Source organism: Hyperoodon ampullatus (genome assembly GCF_949752795.1).
Source record: "Hyperoodon ampullatus genome assembly, chromosome: 15".
In the NCBI taxonomy this organism is placed as follows: Eukaryota; Metazoa; Chordata; class Mammalia; order Artiodactyla; family Ziphiidae; genus Hyperoodon; species Hyperoodon ampullatus.
This window is the reverse complement of record NC_136928.1, coordinates 27,002,702-27,023,275: the sequence shown is the minus strand read 5'-3', so window position 1 is coordinate 27,023,275 and position 20,574 is coordinate 27,002,702. Positions and strand designations below refer to the sequence as shown.

Here is a 20,574-nt window from a genome sequence, read left to right as displayed (position 1 = left end):
CATTTTTCCTTTACACAAGCAATTTTCTTTAAGAGCAATTAAAAATAGAGGCATGACATTAGAAATGGCAGAACAGGAAGTCCTGCACATATATCCCTTCTCAGCAACAATAACTTGGCAGCCAAGCAGAGACAAAAGTACTCTTGTGGAACTTTGGATTCAAGAAAGAAGACTGTAAAATCCGGCAGAGCCCAAGACCAAGGAGGGTTGCTTTCAGAAGGCAAGCCGAAACTCACTCAGGTGGCATACTTGCTAACCATAGTCCTAGCTACAGACACAGGAACCGACTCTGGCCCCTGACTGCCTATGGACACAGCCTGTTTGGCCTTTCCATCATCACCATTTGCCAAAGGATGTGGTGACAGTCATGCCAACCTGTGCCTTGGGTAATAGGCCCACCAAACTCAGTTCTACCTGTAAACACTGAATTGTTCCATGACCCAACTCCAGACCCTATTAGCTGTCAACCCTGCCTGCCTATGGCTGGGCAGAGACATGCCTCTCCATGAACCTAGGCAAGTTCTCCAACCTCAGTCTGATTGCAAATACTAAAAAAATCCCTGTAACTTGACCGCATGTTCACATAGCCACAGACCAGGAGTACTCCAGTCCACTCAGGGACGTGTCGGGCCACATACCCTTCCGTGCACCTGGAGGTAGGGCCGCCAACCTCAAATCTGACCATAGATGTTGAAGTGCCCCCATGACCTGCTCCAGCCCCTTGTAGCCATGGATGGGAGGCAGTCCTGCCTGCCCAGGAATCCAGCAGGAGACACGCCCATATGTGCCCCTAGAGATAGGTCCACTGACCTCAGTCTCACTGTGTATCTTGAAGTGTCTCTGGAATCTGGCACCAGCCACTCCCAACTATGGCCCAAGAGAAACCCTATTTGCCCAGAAATGCACCAGAAGGAATCCCCATAAGCACCCCCAGATGAATCCCTCAATGCAATTGCAAAGCTGCAATCTATCAGTCATTCTAATTGTGAAACCTGACGTGGTCCCGTGTTTTGACTCCAGACCCTTCAGGCATGGTATAGGCATAGTCCTGCAACCCAGGGACCTAGGGGGAGACACATAACTCCATGCCCCCAAAGACAAGCACAAAGGCAGAGCCATCAACACAAAGCTACATGGATCACAAAGACTTGACAAACCACCTGACACCACCAAACAAAACAAATAATGTTCTAGTAATGAATACCAAAGAAACTGAGACACACAAACTGTCTAACAAAGAATTTGAAATATCATCTTAAGCTCAATAATATGCAAGAAAACACAGAAAGACAAGAAAATTAAATCTGGAACACTATGCACAAACAAAAAGAGAAGGTTAATAAAGATATAGAAACCATAAAAAAGAACCAAACTGAAATCCTGGAGCTGAAGTATACAATGATAGAACTGAAAAATTCAACAGAGAGCTTCAAGAGAAGACTAAGTCATACAGAAGAAAGAATCAGGGAATTAGAAGACAGGCCGTTTGATATCAGAAAGAGGAGCAAAGAGAAAACATAAAAAAAGAAAGTATAGGGACATATTGATTACCATTAAAAAACCAAATATACACATTATTGGAATCCCCGAAAAAGAAGAAAGAAAAAGAGAAAGATTACTTAACAAAATTATAGCTGGGGGAGACCTTCAAGATGGCAGGGGAGTAGGACGTGGAGATCACCTTCCTCCCCACAAATACATCAGAAATACATCTACATGTGGAATAACTCCTACAGAACACCTACTGAATGACTGCAGAAGACCTCAGACAGCCCAAGAGGCAAGAAACTCCCCATGTACCTGGGTAGGGCAAAAGAAAAAAGAAAAAACAGACAAAAGAAAAGGGACGGGACCTGCACCTGTGGGAGGGAGCTGTGAAGGAGGAAAAGTTTCCACCCACTAGGAAGCCCCTTCACTGGCGGAGATGGGGGCTGGCAGGGGGGAAGCTTCAGAGACACGGAGGAAAGCACAGCAACAGGGGTGCAGAGGGCAAAGTGGAAAGATTCCCGCACAGAGTACCGATGCCGACCAGCACTCACCAGCCAGAGAGGCTTCTCTGCTCACCTGCCAGGATGGGTGTGGGCTGGGAGCTGAGGCTCCGGCTTTGTAGGTCAGATCCCAAGGAGAGGACTAGGATTGGCTGTGTGAACACAGCCTGAAGGGGGCTAGTGCGCCACAGCTAGCCTGGAGGGAGTCCGGGAAAAAGTCTGGACCTGCCTAAGAGCCAACAGACCATTGTTTCGAGGTGCATGAGGAGAGGCGAGTCAGAGCACCACCTAAATGAGCTCCAGAGATGGGAGCGAGCTGTGCAGACACCAGAGATGGGCATAAAATGCTAAGGATGCTACAGCCACCAAGAAGCCTGTGTGCAAGCACAGGTCACTATCAACACCTCCCTTCCCAGGACCCTGTGCAGCCCTCCACTGCCAGGGTCCCATGATCCAGGTACAACTTTCCTGGTAGAACCCACGGCGTGCCTCAGGTTGTTGCAACGTCATGCTGGCCTCTGCCGCCGCAGGCTCGCCCTGCATTCTGTACCCCTCCTATCCCGCGGCCTGAGTGAACCAGAGGCACCTAATCAGCTGCTCCTTTAACCCCGTCCTGTCTGGGGGAGGAACAGAAACTGTCAGGTGACCGACACGCAGAGGCAGGGCCAAATCTAAAGCTGAACCTCAGGAGCTGTAAGAGCAAAGAAGAGAAAGGGAAATTTCTCCCAGCAGCCTCAGGAGCAGCGGATTAAATCTCCACAATCAACCTGATGTAACCTGCCTCTGTGGAATACCTGAAGAGACAACGTATCATCCCAAAACTGAGGCAGTGGACTTTGGGAGCACCTGTAGACTTGGGGTTTGCTTTCACGTCTAATTTGTTTCTAGTTTTATGTTTACCTTAGTTTAGTATTTAGAGTTTATTTTCATTTGTATATTTGCTTATAGATTTGGTTGCTCGCTTCTTTTATATATATATATACATATATATATATATGTATATATATATATATGTATGTATATATATTTTCTTCCTTTTTCTCTTTTTGTGTGTATGGCTATGCTTCTTTGTGTGATTTTCTCTGTACAGCTTTGCTTTTACCATTTGTCCTACGGTTCTGCCTGTCTTTTTTTTTTTTTTTTCAGTATAGATTTTAGCGCTTGTTATCATTGGTGGATTTGTTTTTTTGGTTTTGTTGCTCTCTTATTTCTTTATTTCCGTTCTTTATTAATTTTTAATTTTTTTTACTATTAATAATTACTTTCTATTTTAATTACTTTATTTTTATTTTTTCTTTCTTTCTTGATTTCTTTTTTTCTCTCTTTTCTTCTGAGCCATGTGCCTGACAGGGTCTTGGTGCTCCGCCTGGGTGTCAGGCCTGAGCCTCTGAGGTGGGAGAGCTGAGTTCAGGACATTGGTCCACCAGAGACCTCCCAGCTCCATGTAACATCAAATGGTGAAAGATCTCCCAGAGATCTCCATCTCAATGTGAAGACACAGCTCCACTCAACGACCAGCAAGCTAAAGTGCTGGACACCCTATACCAAACAACTAGGGAGACAGGAACACAATGCCACCCATTAGTATAGAGGCTACCTAAAATCATAGTAAGGTCACAGACACACTAAAACACACCACTGGACATGGTCCTGCCCACCAGAAACACAAGATCCAGCCCCATCCACCGGAACACAGGCACTAGTCCCCTCCAACAGGAAGCCTACACAACCCACTGAACCAACCTTAGCCACTGGGGGAAGACACCAAAAACAAGGGGAAGTATGAACCTGCAGCCTGTGAAAAGGAGACCCCAAACACAGTAAGTAAAGCAAAATGAGAAGACAGAGAAACACACAGCAGATGAAGGAACAAGGTAAAAAACCACCAGACCAAACAAATGAAGAGGAAATAGGCAGTCTACCTGAAAAAGAACTGAGAGTAATAATAATAAAGATGATCCAAAATCTTGGAAACAGAATGGAGAAAATACAAGAAATGTTTAACAAGGCACTAGAATAACTAAAGAGCAAACAAAAAATGATGAACACAATAAGTTGAAATGAAAAATTCTCTAGAAGGAATCAATAGCAGAATAACCGAGGTAGAAGAATGGATAAGAGACCTGGAAGATAAAATACTGGAAATAACTACTGCAGAGCAGAATAAAGAAAAAACAATGAAATGCATTGAGGACAGTCTTAGAGACCTCTGGGACAACATTAAATGCACCAACATTCGAAGAAGAAGAGAAAAAGAAAGTAACTGAGAAAAAATTTGAAGAGATTATAGTTGAAAACTTCCCTAATATGGGAAAGGAAATAGTCAATCAAGTCCAGGAAGCGCAGGAGTCCCATACAGGATAACTCCAAGAAGAAACATGCCAAGACATATATTAATCAAACTATCAAAAATTAAATGCAAAGAAAAAATATTAAAAGCAGCAAAGAAAACACAACAAATAACATACAGGGAATCCCCATAAGGTTAACAGCTGACCTTTCAGTAGAAACTCTGCAAGCCAGAAGGGAGTGGCAGTACATATTTAAAGTGATGAAAGGGAAAAACCTACAACCAAGATTACTCTACCCAGCATGGATCTCATTCAGATTCAAAGGAGAAATTAAATCTTTACAGACAAACAAAAGTTAAGAAATTCAGCACCACCAAACCAGCTTTACAAGAAAGGCAACAGGAACTCCTCTAGGCAGGAAACACAAAAGAAGGAGAAGACCTACAATAACAAACCCAAAAGAATTAAGAATATGGTAATAGGAACATACATATCAATAATTACCTTAAATGTAGATGGGTTAAATGCTCCAACCAAAAGACACAAACTGGCTGAATAGATACAAAGACAAGACCTGTATATATGCTGTATACAAGAGACCCACCTCAGACCTAGGGACACATACAGACTGAAAGTGAGGAGACGGAAAAAGATATCCCATGCAAATGGAAATCAAAAGAAAGCTGGAGTGGCAATTCCCATATTAGACAAAATAGACTTTAAATAAAGACTATTACAAGAGACGAGAAGGAAAGAAGGAAACTACATAATGATCAAGGTATCAACCCAAGAATAAGATATAACAATTGTAAATATTTATGCACCCAACATAAGAGCACCTCAATACATAAGGCAAATGCTAAGAGCCAAAAACCAGGAAATTGACAGTAACAAAATCATAGTAGGGGACTTTAACACCACACTTTCACCAATGGACAGATCATCCAAAATGAAAATAAGTAAGGAAACACAAGCTTTAAATGATACATTAAAGAAGATGGACTTAATTGATATTTATAGGACATTCCATCCAAAAACAACAGAATACACTTTCTTCTCAAGTGCTCATGGAACATTCCCCAGGATAGATCATATCTTGGGTCACAAATCAAGCCTTGGTAAAGTTAAGAAAATTGAAATCGTATCAAGTACATTTTCCAACCACAATGCTATGAGCCAAGATATCAATTACAGGAAAAAATCTGTAAAAACTACAAACACATGGAGGCTAAATAATATACTACTTAATAAACAAAAGATCACTGAAGAAATCAAAGAGGAAATCAAAAAATACCTAGAAACAAGTGACAATGAAAACACGATGACCAAAAACTTATGGGATGCAGCAAAAGCAGTTCTAAGAGGGAAGTTTATAGCAATACAATCCTACCTCAAGAAAGAAGAAACATCTCAAATAAACAAGTTAGGGCTTCCCTGGTGGCGCAGTGGTTGAGAGTCCGCCTGCCGATGTAGGGGACACGGGTTCGTGCCCCGGTCCGGGAAGATCCCACATGCCGCGGAGCGGCTGGGCCCGTGAGCCACGGCCGCTGAGCCTGCGCGTCCAGAGCCTGTGCTCCGCAATGAGAGAGGCCACAGCAGTGAGAGGCCCGCGTACCGCAAAAAAAAAAAAAAAATAAAAAAATAAACAAGTTAACCTTACACCTAAAGCAATTAGAGAAAGAAGAACAAAAATCACCCAAAATTAGCAGAAGGAAAGAAATCATAAAGTTCAGATCAGAAATAAATGAAAAAGAAATGAAGGAAACAATAGCAAAGATCAGTAAAACTAAAAGCTGGTTCTTTGAGAAGATAAACAAAATTGATAAACCATTAGCCAGCTTCATCAAGAAAAAAAGGTGAGAAGACTAAAATCAACAGAATTAGAAATGAAAAAGGAGAAGTAGGAACTGACACTGCAGAAATACAAAGGATCATGAGAGATTACTAAAAGCAACTACGTGCTAATAAAATGGATAACCTGGAAGAAATTGACAAATTCTTAGAAAAGCACAAACTTCCCAGACTGAACAAGGAAGAAATAGAAAATATACACAGACCTATCACAAACACTGAAATTGAGACTGTGATTAAAAATCTTCCAACAAACAAAAGCCCAGGACCAGAGAGCTTCACAGGAGAATTTTACCAAACATTTAAAGAGGTAAAACCTATCTTTCTCAAACTCTTCCAAAATACAGCAGAGGGAGGAACACTCCCAAACTCGTTCTACAAGTCCACCATTACCCTGATACCAAAACCAGACAAAGATGTCACAAAGAAAGAAAAATACAAGCCAATATCACTGATGAACACGGATGCAAAATCCTCAAAAAAATACTAGCAAACAATCCAACAGAATATAAAAAGGATCATACACCATGACCAAGTGGGGTTTCACCAGGGGATGCAACGATTTTTCAATATACACAAATCAGTCAATGTGATAAACCATATTAACAAACTGAAAGAGAAAAAACATATGATCTCTCAATAGATGTAGAAAAAGCTTTTGACAAAATTCAACACCCATTTATGATAAAAACCCTCCAGAAAGCAGGCATAGAGGGAACTTAACATAATAAAGGCCATATAAGACAAACCCACAGCCAACATCATCCTCAGTGGTGAAAAACTGAAACCATTTCCAGCAAAATCAGGAACAAGACAAGGTGGTCCACTCTCACCACTATTATTCAACATAGTTTTGGAAGTTTTAGCCACAGCAATCAGAGAAGAAAAAGAAATAAAGGAATCCAAATCGGAAAAGAAGAAGTAAAGCTGGCACTGTTTTCAAATGACATGATACTATACATAGAGAATACTAAAGATGCTACCAGAAAACTACTAGAGCTAATGGATGCATTCGCTAAAGTAGCAGGATACAAAATTAATGCACGGAAATCTCTTGCATTCTTATACACTAATGATGAAAAATCTGAAAGTGAAATTTAGGAAACACTCACATTTACCACTGCAACAGAAAGAATAAAATACCTAGGAATAAACCTACCTAAGGAGACAAAAGAACTGTATGCAGAAAAATATAAGACACTGATGAAAGAAGTTAAAGATGATACGAACAGATGGAGAGATATACCATGTTCTTGGATTGGAAGAATCAACGTTGTGAAAATGACTAAACTACCCAAGGCAATCTACAGATTCAATGCAATCCCCATCAAACTACCAATAGCATTTTTCACAGAACTGGAACAAAAAATTTCACAATTTGTATCGAAACACAGAAGACCCCAAATAGCCAAAGCAATCTTGAGAAAGAAAAATGGAGCTGGAGGAATCACGCTCCAGGAATTCAGACTATACGACAAACCTACAGTAATGAAGACAGCATGGTACTGGCACAAAAACAGAAATATAGATCAATGGAACAGGATAGAAAGCCCAGAGATAAACCCACGCACATATGGTCAGCTTATCTTTGAAAAAGGAGGCAAGAATATACAGTGGAGAAAATACAGCCTCTTCAGTAAGTGGTGCTGGGAAAACAGGACAGCTACATGTAAAAGAATGAAATTAGAACACTCCCTAACACCATATACAAAAATAAACTCAAAACGGATTAGAGACCTAAATGTAAGGCCAGACACTATAAAACCATTAGAGGAAACATATGCAGAACACTCTATGACATAAATCACAGCAAGATCCTTTTTTTTTTTTTTTTTTTTTTTTTTGCGGTACACGGGCCTCTCACCGCTGTGGCTGTCCCATTGCGGAGCACAGGCTCTGGACGCGCGGGCTCAGTGGCCATGGCTCACGGGCCCAGCTGCTCCACGGCATGCGGGATCTTCCCAGATCGGGGCACGAACCCTCGTCCCCTGCATGGGCAGGCAGACTCTCAACCACTGCGCCACCAGGGAAGCCCGCAAGATCCTTTTTGAACTACCTCCATGAGAAATGGAAATAAAAAGAAAAATAAATAAATGGGACCTAATGAAACTTAAAACCTTTTGCACAAGGAAGGAAACGATAAACAAGATGAAAAGACAACCCTCAGAATGACAAAAAATATTTGCAAATGAAGCAACTGACAATGGATTCATCTCCGAAATTTACAAGCAGCTCATACAGCTCGATATCAAACAACCTAATCCAAAAATGGGCAGAAGACCTAAATAGACATTTCTCCAAAGAAGATATACAGATGGCCAACAAACACATGAAAGAATCCTCAACATCACTAACCATTAGAGAAATGCAAATCAAAACTACAATGAGGTATCACCTCACACCAGTCAGAATGGCCATCATCAAAAATCGACAAACAGTAAATGCTGGAGAGGGTGTGGAGAAAAGGGAACACTCTTGCACTGTTGGTGGGAATGTAAATTGATACAGCCACTATGGAGGTTCCTTAAAAAACTAAAAATAGAACGACCATACGACCCAGCAATCCCACTCCTGGGCATATACACTGAGAAAACCATAATTCAAAAAGAGTCATGTACCACAATATTTATTGCAGTATTATTTACCATAGCCAGGACATGGAAGCAACCTGAGTGTCCATCAACAGAAGAATAGATAAAGAAGATGTGGCACATATATACAATGGAATATTACTCAGCCATAAAAAGAAACGAAATTGAGTTATTTGTAGTGAGGTGGATGGACCTAGAGTCTATCATACAGAGTGAAGTAAGTCAGAAAGAGAAAGACAACTACCGTATGCTAACACATATATATGGAATCTAAGGGAAAAAAAAAAGGTCATGAAGAACGTAGGGGTAAGATGGGAATAAAGACACAGACCTACTAGAGCATGGACTTGAGGGTATGGGGAGGGGGAAGGGTAAGCTGTGACAAAGTGAGAGAGTGGCATGAACATATATACACTATCAAACGTAAAATAGATAGCTAGTGGGAAGTAGCCGCATAGCACAGGGAGATCAGCTAGGTGGTTTGTGACCACCTAGAGGGGTGGGATAGGGAGGATGTGAGGGAGGGAGACGCAAGAGGGAAGAGATATGAGAACATATGTATATGTATAACTGATTCACTTTGTTATAAATCAGAAAGTAACACACCATTGTAAAGTAATTATACTCCAATAAAGATGTGAAGGAAAAAAAAAAGCAAGGTGCATATATATGGCACCTACAAGCGGCTAACTTCAGATCTAAAGACACACACAGAATGAAAATGAGAGAATGGAAAAAATATTCTCTGCAAATGGAAATGAAAACTGGGGTAGCAACACAAATCAGACAGGACAGACTGTAAAATAAAGATGGTAACAAAAAACAAAGAACAGTATATAATGACAAAGGGATCAATCTAGCAAGATTTTAAAATTCTTAATACATATGCATGCAATGTAGGAGCATATAAATACATAAAGCAAATATTAAACAATAATAATAATAGGGGACATGAACACTCCACTTCCATCAATGGACAGATCATCAAGAAAAGTCAATAAGGAACCATTTACCTTAAACAACACATTAGATCAGCTGTACTTCATAGATATATTTAGAACATTCCATCCAAAAGGAGAATACACATTCTTTTCAATTGCACATGAAACATTCTCTAAGATAAATCACATGCTAGGCCACAAAACAAGTCTCAATAAATTTAAGAAGACTGAAATCATGTCAAGAATCTTTTCTGATAACTATGGTATGAGACTAGAAATTAAGTACAAGAAAAAAACTGCAAAAGAACACAAACACCTAGAGACTAAACTATATGCTACTAAAAATTCAATGGATCACTGAAGAAATGAAGAAAGAAATAAAAAAATGCCTAGAAACAAACAGAAACAAAACCAAAACAATCAAAAATCTACTGGATGCAGTAAAAGCAGTTCTAAGAGGGAAGTTTATAGCAATGAAAGTCTATCTCATGAAATAAGAAAAATTTCAAATAAGCAACCTAACCTTACACCTAAAGAAACCAGAAAAAGATGAATAAATAAAACCCAAAGTAAGCAGAAGGAAAGAAATAATAAAGATTAGAGCAGAAATAAATAAAATAGACACTAAAAAACAATCAATAAAACTTAAGAGTTGCTCCTTTGAGAAGACAAAATCAATACACCATCAGCCAGATTCATTAGAATAAAAGGTGAGAAGGCACAAATAAATAAAATCAGAAATGAAAGAGGGAATCTTACAACCAACACCACAGAAATTAAAAGGATCATAAGAGACTACTACAAAAACTTACACAGCAATAAAATGAACAACTTGCAAGAAATGGACAGATTCCTAGAAATGTACAATCTCCCAAGAGTGAATCAAGAATAAATAGAAATATGAACAGACTGATTACAAATAAAGAAACTGAATCAATTATTTAAAGAAAGCTCCCTACAAACAAAAGTGCAGAACCAGATGGCTTCACAGATAAACTATAACAAACATTTTAAAAGAATTAACACCTATCCTTCTCTAACTAGTCAAAAAAATTGAAAAGGAAGAAACACTTCCGAAATCATTCTATGAGGACAGCATAACCCTGATACTGAAACAAGACAAAGACACCACAAAAAAAAAACCCCCACAAAATTACAGGCTAATTTCACTGATGAACACAGATCCGAAAAAATTCATCAAAATATTAGCAAACTGACTTCAATAATATATTAAAACAACCATACCCCATTATCAAGTGATATTTACCCCAGGGATGCAAGGATACCTCAACATCTGCAAATTACTCAGTGTGATATACCATATTAACAAACTGAAGAATAAAAATCATATGTGATTGGGAGAGGAGATCAAGATGGTGGAAAAAAAGAATGTAGAGCTCACCTCCTCCCATAAATACATCAAAAATACATTGACGTGTGGAACAATTCTCACAGAATATCTACTGAACTCTGGCAAAAGATCTCTTGTAATCAAAACTACAAGAAAGATGACCACGTAACGTAACAGGGTAGGAGGAAAGGGATAAAAGGAACGTGCATCTCTGGAAGGAAGCTGTAAAACGGGAAAGGTTTCCTCACCTGGGGCACCCCCTTCAACAGCTGGGAGATCAGCAGGAACAGAAAGGGCAAGGCATAGGCTCAGAAAAGAGCGTAGCAGCCAGCTGGCAGCAGGTGGAACATAGAGAGACCATGACAGGTGGTCTTGGCCACCTCCCTGCACTCCCCAAAAGAGATGTGCACACACCAGCAGGTGTGTGCAATGCCTGGGTGTTGAATACCCAGATTTAACAGAGAGACCCAGGAAGAGGACTGGAGTAGGCTGCGCAGAGATACCCTAAAGGGGCTAGAGTGTGGTCCGAGCCACAACCACGTGTGTGCACAGGATGAAGCCGAAGTTTGATAACAGAAGCTCCATTGTTAACACACATGGAGGGAGGGGTGGGGGCCCACCAGGGCAGCATCATTCTCACTTTATTTTTTATTGCAATATAGTTGATTTACAATGTTGTGTTAGTTTCAGGTGTACAGCAAAGTGATTTAGTTATACATATATGTGTATCTATTCTTTTCCGGATTCTTTTACCTTATAGATTATTACACAGTATTGACTAGAGTTCCCTGTGCTATACAGTAGGTCCTTATTGATTATCTATTTTATATATAGTAGTGTGTATATCTTAATCCCAACCACCTAATTTCTCCCTCCTGCCCCCCACCTTCCCCCTCTGGTAACCATAACTTCGTCTTTTAAGCCGGTGAGTCTTTTTCTGTTTTGTAAATAAGTTCATTTGAATCGTTTTTTAGATTCCACATACAAATGATATCATATGATATTTGCCTTTCTCTGTCTGACTTCATAATCTCTATGTCCGTCCATGTTGCTGCAAATAGCATTATTTCATTACTTTTTTATGGCTGAGTAATATTCCATATGTACCACATCTTCTCTATCCACACCTCTGTAGATGAACATTTAGGTTGCTACTATGTCTTGGCTACCGTAAATAGTGCTGCAATGAACACTGGGGTACATGAACCTTTTCGAAGTATGGTTTTCTCCGGATATATGCCCAGGAGTGGGATTGCTGGGTCATATGGTAACTCTATTTTAAAGTTTTTTTAGGAACCTCCATACTGTTCTCCACAATGGCTGTATCAATGTACATTCCCAACAACAATGTAGGAGGGTTCCCTTTTCTCCACACCCTCTCTAGCATTTGTTGTTTGTAGACTTTTTGATAATGGTCTTTCTAACCAGTGTGAGGTGATATCTCCTTGTAGATTTGATTTGCATTTCTCTAATAATTAGAGACGTTAAGCATCTTTTCATTTACTTTTCAGCCATCTGTATGTCTTCTTTGTATGTCTTCTTTGGAGAAATGTCTACTTAGATCTTCTGCCCATTTTTTGATGGGGTTGTTTTTTTGATATTGAGCTGCATGAACTGTTTGTATATTTTGGAAATTAATCCCATGTCAGTTGCATCATTTGCAAATATTTTCTCCCATTCTGTGGGTTGTCTTTTCGTTTTCTTTATGGTTTATTTGCTATGCAAAAGCCTCTAAGTTTAATTAGGTCCCATTTGTTTATTTTCGTTATTTTCATTACTCTAGGAGGTGAATCCAAAAAGATATTTCTGTGATTTATGTCAAAGAGTATTCTGCCTATGTTTTCCTCTAAGGGTTTCATAGTATCCAGTCTTACATTTAGGTCTTTTATCCATTTTGAGTTTATTTTTGTGCATGGTGTTAAAGAATATTCTAATTTTATTTTTTTTTTACATGTAGCTGTCCAGTTTTTCCAGCACCATTTATTGAAGAGACTGTCTTTCCTCCATTGTATAATCTTGCCGCCTTTGTTGTAGATTAATTGGCCATAAGTGTGTGGGTTTATTTCTGGGCTTTCTAGCCAGTTCCACTGATCTATAAGTCTGGCTTTGTGCCAGTACCATACTGATTTGATTACTGTAGCTTTATAGTATAGTCTAAAGCCAAGGGGGCTCATTCCTCCAGCTGCATTTTTCTTTCTCAAGATTGTTTTGACTATTCAGGGTCTTCTGTGTTTCCATACAAATTTTAAGATTTTTGTTCTAGATCTGCAAAAAATGCCATAGGTAATTTGATAGGGATTGCATTGAATATGTAGATTACCTTGGATAGTATAGTCATTTGGATAATATTGATTCTTCTAATCCAAGAACATGGTATATCTTTCCAGCTGTTTGTGTCATCTTCTATTTCTTTCATCAGCATATTATAGTTTTTGGAAAACCTCCTTATGTAGGTTTATTCCTAGGCATTTTATTATTTCTGATGCGATGGTAAATGGCATTGTTTCCTTAATTTCTCTGATATTTCATTGTTAACGTATAGAAATGCAACAGATTTATGTATGTTAATTTTGTATCCTGCAACTTTACCGAATTCACTGATGAGCTCTAGTAGTTTTCTGGTAGCATCTTTAGGATTCTGTATGTGTAGTATCATGTCATCTGCAAATAGTGACAGTTTCACTTCTTTTCCAATTTGGACTCCTTTTATTTCTTTTTCTTCTCTGATTGCTGTGGCTAAGACTTCCAAAACTTGTTGAATAAAAGTGGTGAGAGTAGACATCCTTGTCTTGTTCCTGATCTTAGAAGAAATGCTTTCAGTCTTCACCATTGAGTACAATGTTAGCTGTGGGTTTGTCATATATGCCCTTTATTATGTTGAGGTAGGTTACCTCTATCTCCACTTTCTGGAAAGTTTTTATCATAAATCAGTGATGAATTTTGTCAAAAGCTTTTTCTGCATCTATTGAGATGATCACATGGGTTTTATTCTTCAATTTGTTAATGTGCTATATCACATTGATTGATATGTGGATACTGAGAAATCCTGGCATCCCTGGGATAAGTCCCACTTGATCATGATGTATGAGCCTTTTAATGTATTGTTGGACTTGGACTGCTAGTATTTTGCTCAGGATTTTTGCATCTATGTTCATCAATGATATTGGCCCGTAATTTTCTCTTCTTTTTGGTGCTATTTTTGTCTGGTTTTGGCATCAGGGTGATGGTGGACTCACAGAATGAGCTTGGAAGTGTTCCTTCCTCTGCAATTTTCTGAAACAGTTTCAGAAGGATAGATGTTAACTCTTCTCTCAATGTTTGATAGAATTCTCCTCTGAAGCCATCTGGTCCTGGACTTTTGTTTGTCAGGAGTTTTTAAATCACAGTTTCAATTTCATTGCTTGGTTGGTCTGTTCATATTTTCTATTTCTTCCTGGTTCAGTTTTGGGAGACTGTACCTTTCTAAGAGTTTGTCCATTTCTTCTAGGTTGTCCATTTTGTTGGCATACAGTTGCTTGTAGTAGTCTCTTATGATCCTTTGTATTTCAGTGGTGTCAGTTGTAATTTCTCCTTTTTTCATTTCTAATTTTATTGATTTCAGCCCTCTCCCTTTTTTTCCTGATGAGTCTGGCTACAAAGGTTTATCAATTTTATTTATCTTTTGAAAGAACTGGCTTTTAGTTTCATTGATCTTTTCTATTGTTTCCTTCATCTCTATTTCACTTATTTATGCTCTGATCTTTATGATTTATTTCCTTCTGCTAACTTTGAGTTTTGTTTGTTCTTCTTTCTGTAGTTGCTTTAGATTTAAGATCAGGTTGTTTATTTGGAATTTGTCTTGTTTTATGAGGTAAGATAGTATTGCTATGAACTTACCTCTTAGAACTGCTTTTGCTGCATCCCATAGGTTTTGGATTGCCTTGTTTTCATTTTCATTTGTCTCTAGCTATTTTTTGATTTACTTTTTGATTTTTCCAGTGATCCATTGGCTACTTAGTAGCATATTGTTTAGGCTTCACGTGTTTGTGTTTTTTACAGTTTTTTTTTTCTTGTAGTTGATTTCTACTCTCATAGCATTATGGTCAGAGAACATGCTTGATATGATTTCAATTTTCTTAAATTTCACAAGGCTTGCTTTATGGCCCAGCATGTGGTCTATCCTGGAGAATTTTCCATGTTCACTTAAAAAGAATGTGTATTCTGCTACTTTCAGATGGAATGCTCTACAGATATATATTAAGTCCATCTAATGTGTCACTTAAGATCCATATCCCTATTGATTTTCTGTCTGGATGATCTGTCTATTGATGTAAGTGTGGTGTTGAAATCCCCCACTACTATTGTGTTACTGTCAATTTCTTCTTTTATGGCTGTTAGCATTTGCCTCACATATTGAGGTGCTCCTATATCTCTCTCCTTCTGTTGGGCCATTAGTATAAGTAGTTGAATTGGGTTTGGGTTCTATTGTTGCTATGATTACCTTCAGTGCTTCACAGATTTCAAATTTTTCTGATAGCATGGGCCTATGTGTGATTACTGGGATCCCAGAAGGTTTTTCAAAAAGTTTCTGCATCATCCACATTTTTCAGCTATACCTACATGCCTACAATACAGAATTGATCTCTATTTCCCTACATTCTTGCCCATCACCTAGTGGTAGATTGCTGCCACTTGTTGCTTAGTCCTTACTGGACTATTAGTGGAGATCAAAGGACTTACTCTGCTGTCCTGGCCAGCTTCAGTTTTAGACTGGTCATGTGTCCTGATGCTAAGGGATGGAGCTTGCTCAACATCCTTGTCCTTCCTTCCAGTGGCAGCCAAACTCTGCCTTGTATATGTGGTGGGTCTAGTGCAGAAATTTTCTGCCCTCTCCCAGTGTTAGAAGACCTCTAATGGTACTGGTATAAGATCCTGAGCCCAGTATTACTTTCTTTCCTTCTCCCAAGGGTTGAAAGGCTTTTTTTCTTTTACGTTCTCCATGGTTTTAACAATGGGTCTTTACCTATGTTCTGCAGAAAGAGTTTGCTACCCACCCCACAGTGTCACAAAGTTTTTGGTCTACATGAGTGAAGGGTCCAAATTAGGGGTGGAGGGGGGGCTTCATGCCTTTCTCAGAGCAGTGGCAGATCCCATCCTCTATGCCTGTAACATCATTGATGGCTTTCTCTGATCTCTTACCCAGCTCCCAGTCTTTCTCATGAGCACTCAGTGGAGGTCCATGGAAAAGGACATATGAATGAGTTAAATTCCTCCTGGATCTTAGCTCCAACTAAGATATTACTGATCCATTAAGTCTTTAGTTGATTTCTTCTTTCTCACCTGTGTGATAGCTATGCCTTTCTTCTTTGCTCTGCCACAAATGAGGGAATCAGGGCATCCCGTCACTCTCTCCTGAGAGGGGCTAGTCTCAACTTGGATTTCCAGGTATTTGGTGACTCCATAACTCCAGCTCTCTAATGGGCTCCAGAAAAGTTTTCATTTTGTAGTTTATCTGTTTTGTTTGGGAAGAAGCAATACTCTTTCCAGCTTTCTATACTGTAGACATAAGTAGAAGTATCTCATAGCAATCAGCTTTAAAAAAAAAAAAAAAGTGCTGTGCATATATTCACAAGGAAGAAAGACTAAAAAAAGAAAAAAAAAGAAAAAAGAAAGAAATTCTCGTATAGAAAGGGTGGTTATTAATGTGGTAGACTTTTGGGTCATTTAAATTTTTCTTCTATGTGCTATTCGATATCTCTCAAGTTCTTTACAGAGATCTAATTTTATAACTTAAAAAAAAGATCTGTGTGTGCATATACATATGTGTAGTCTATTTTTTAAGTCAAGTGCAAATGATAGAACATTTTTTTACCATAGAAATGCCATTTATTTGCTGTTTTTAAAATAAACTTTCAAATAAATTTTGTGTCCTCAGAATTCATACAATTACATATGTATTCAATATCTGCAATCTTTCTCAGTATCCTCTGTTCAACGTAAAAGACAAAATTCTTGCCAGGAAAAAAAAATTAAAGTTTGATTTAAGAGAATAATTATGCTTAAAGCTTCATAAGAACCTCTCTTTTTCTTATAAATTTATTTATTTATTTTTGGCTGCGTTGGGTCTTTGTTGCTGTGCACGGGCTTTCTCTATTTGTGGCGAGCGGGGGTTATTCTTTTTTTTTTTTTTTTTTTTTTTGCGGTATGTGGGCCTCTCACTGTTGTGGCCTCTCCCGTTGCAGAGCACAGGCTCCAGACACGCAGGCTCAGCAGCCATGGCTCATGGGCCCAGCTGCTCCGCGGCATGTGGGATCTTCCCAGACCGGGGCATGAACCCGTGTCTCCTGCATCGGCAGGTGGACTCTCAACCACTGCGCCACCAGGGAAGCCTGGGGGGTTATTCTTCATTACAGTGTTAAGGCTTCTCACTGCAGTGGCTTCTCTTGTTGTGGAGCACAGGTTCTAGGCGCATGGGCTTCAGTAGTTGTGGCTCGCGGGCTCTAGTGCACAGTCTCAGTAGTTGTGGCACATGGGCTTAGCTGTTCCATGGCATGTGGGATCCTCCCGGACCAGGGCTCAAACCCGTGCCCCCCACATTGGCAGGCGGATTCTTAACCACTGCACCACCAGGGAAGTCCCCATAAGAATCTCAATACAGTAGTTTTTCTTGTTTTGAGAGCCTTGTGTTTAAGAAAACTAACTGTTTTTATTCATATTATGTCTTATACCTCATAATATAATCGCCCCACAATGACAGCTACGATTGCCAAAGTGATTTCTGTCACTCCAGGTTATAATGTAAATGTAGCCCCAGAAATAAGATAAACAGCAATTGAAGAGTAAAAGGCATCTGTAAACCAACCCCTGCCAAACTGAATATTTTTTTTAAAACTGTCAATGTTAAACATATCAAAGGAGTTTTCAGACAAAAACTTAATATAGTTAAGCAGTAAAAAGACTTCTGAACAATTTACTCAGATTATCCCTTTACCATATTACCTTTCCTCCAAAAAAGGATAGAAGAAGTCATTATGCAATGAACTTGCAATAGTTTACATACAGTAACATACCAAAAAGTACCTTAGAGACCATTCTCTGGTACTAAGTAATTTGATGGTGGTCATTTGAAGGGTAAAAAAGTTTTGGTTTATAATTTCCAAAGATAATCTCATTTCCAAAAGAACATTTCTATGAAATCAATCTCATTTTCAGAGAAAAGAACTAATTAATTACACAAACCCCGTGTTTCTTTTTTTTACTTAGTAAGAATGGCTATCATGCAAGTTACCAAAACTCTTTTCCAATTGTCTATTTTCAGAGTTGCGTGGCATACCATACATTCCACTCCCTTCTTTCTTTCCTTCTTTCTTTCCTGTTTCTTCCTTCCTTCCTTCCTTCCTTCCTTCCTTCCTTCCTTCCTTCCTTCCTTCCTCCCTTCCTCCCTTCCTCCCTCCCTCCCTCCCTTCCTTCCTTTAAAATTTACTAAGCTGGGTGCAGAGGATATTGTGCTGAACAAAACTTAAAATGTTTCTACCCTTCAAGAGCCCTTTTCTTACATCCTCAATTTGTCTCAGACTTGGTTCTTATTTTGTTGCTGTATATTTTCATCACTTAATAATAATTGCACAGTTCCTCAATTACAGTAGGTACTCTTCTAAGACATGGATTTTCAGCATCTTAATGTCCTTACTACCAAGCACCATCTCACAAATAATAGATTACTCACAATGCGTGATGAATAAAACAAATAAATAAACAAAGGAGCTTATAGTCTAGCACACACAGAAACACATAGATACAATAGAGCAATAAAATCTAAGATGAGCTATAATGACAGTATTCAGAGATTACCAAAGTAGCACAAAGGAGTCAGCAGATAACTCCATTAGGGGTGGAAGTGGTCAAAAAGCTTCATTCAGCACATGATATTTAAATTGAATCTTGAAGGATGGTTAGAAGTGAGTCAGGAGCTTCAGAAGAGAAGAAATAATTTCAAGTAGAGAGAAAGTCATAAGCAAATTAAGAGAGATAAAAAATAGCATGTTATGATCAGAAAATAGCAAATAGGCTGGTATCACTGAAGCATGGGGTGACAGGGAAATTACCCTGAGATATGGATCTGGAAAAGGTACAGGGGACTAGGTCAAGGAATGGGGGAAGAGGCAGATAGACAAATATGTCAGGCTAGAGTATGCCGTGAGAAATCTCTGCAAAGGTGAGAAGAATAAAGTTAAATGATAAGATTTGATTTTAGAAAACTTACTCTAGGGGACATACAAAATAGAATAAGGAAAACAAAAGGACAGATGATTGGGAAAGTAAAGTCAGAGGTAAAAGAACAATTAGGAGACGACTTAAATAGTCCAAGACAAATATGACTACAACATGAATTAAAGCAGCCATACTGAGAAGAGAAAACTTTAAAGAAAAAAAAAAAAAACTGAAAAAAAGAAATCGATGTAATTTTGTCCTCAATTAGATTTAGAGAGGTTCATTTACAAATGAGTACTGCCCTCATTTGTTAAATGGTAATAATTAGTGCTTACCTCAAAGAAATATTATAAATTCCTGAGATAATGCATGTAAAATACTTCATAATATGACTGCCAAAGAATAAGGTTTATAAACATGGCAGTAATTATTTTGTTGATGCTGATGCTGATTGGATTTGAATCCTGGCTTGAATACTTACTCCCTGTGTGACCTTCATGAAGTTACTTAATCTCTCTTTCCCTCACATTCCTCCTCTGTAACAATGGAGTATGCTCCCTAGTACCTCATAGATAAGTACTATTTTGAGTTTTATAGATGTAATAACATATTCATGAAGGGTTTATAAAAATTTAGACCAATATCTGAAACTTTATTTTTAAGAAAAATAGTTATTAATAGAAAATAGGAGTTGAAAATGAGTCTCAGATTTCCAATATGGGTGAACGGTGATACTCACTGAGAGGAGGAGGCTTCTTTAAAAAGCCAATCATTCTCCTTCAAATTCTTTAAGATGAATTAAGTGTTCTTCTCAGTGTTTTGCAAGCACACTATACATATTACAACACTCACCATGGTATATTTTAACTGTCTATTTTCATGTCTATTATCCTCAGTAAATACTGATGATATCTAAGGGCAAAAAACTGTCTGTTAATCCTGCATCCCCAAAAAGCAGGATGCATCTGGTATATAAATAGGCTCAATATATGTTAGTGAAATAATTAAACTTAAAGGAGATATGAATTCCTTTAACAAGTCCAGAGAATATTTGGAAAGAATGGTATTTCCAAAGAATTTTACATGCTACTCCCCTACGGGCCTTAAAATTTCATCAAATAGAATGTAAAAACTAGTATATTATACTACTCTTTTCTAGTGAATTCTCACTAGATAGAAAGTGTTGAAATGCAAATCTGTAAAGAAAATAGCAGAGAATAAAGTAAATAATATAAACAAAAAGAAATTATTCAAGAGTTTCCAACGTTCCCTTTCACCATGACCATATAAATATAGCAGTGCCACACTGTAAAGGGCTAATATTAAGACTTTCAAAATAAGAGCTAAGGGAACATCAAAAGTATTCCAGAA

The 20,574-nt window shown here is 38.5% G+C and overlaps 1 protein-coding gene across 2 annotated transcripts in view; it reads right to left on the bottom strand.

Moving 5' to 3' along the window:
* EXOC6B (exocyst complex component 6B) overlaps nucleotides 1–20,574 on the bottom strand; it is a gene marked incomplete at its 3' end in the record, with an annotated part of 718,627 nt that overhangs the window by 326,269 nt on the left and 371,784 nt on the right. The gene's annotated exons all lie outside the window — the stretch shown is intronic.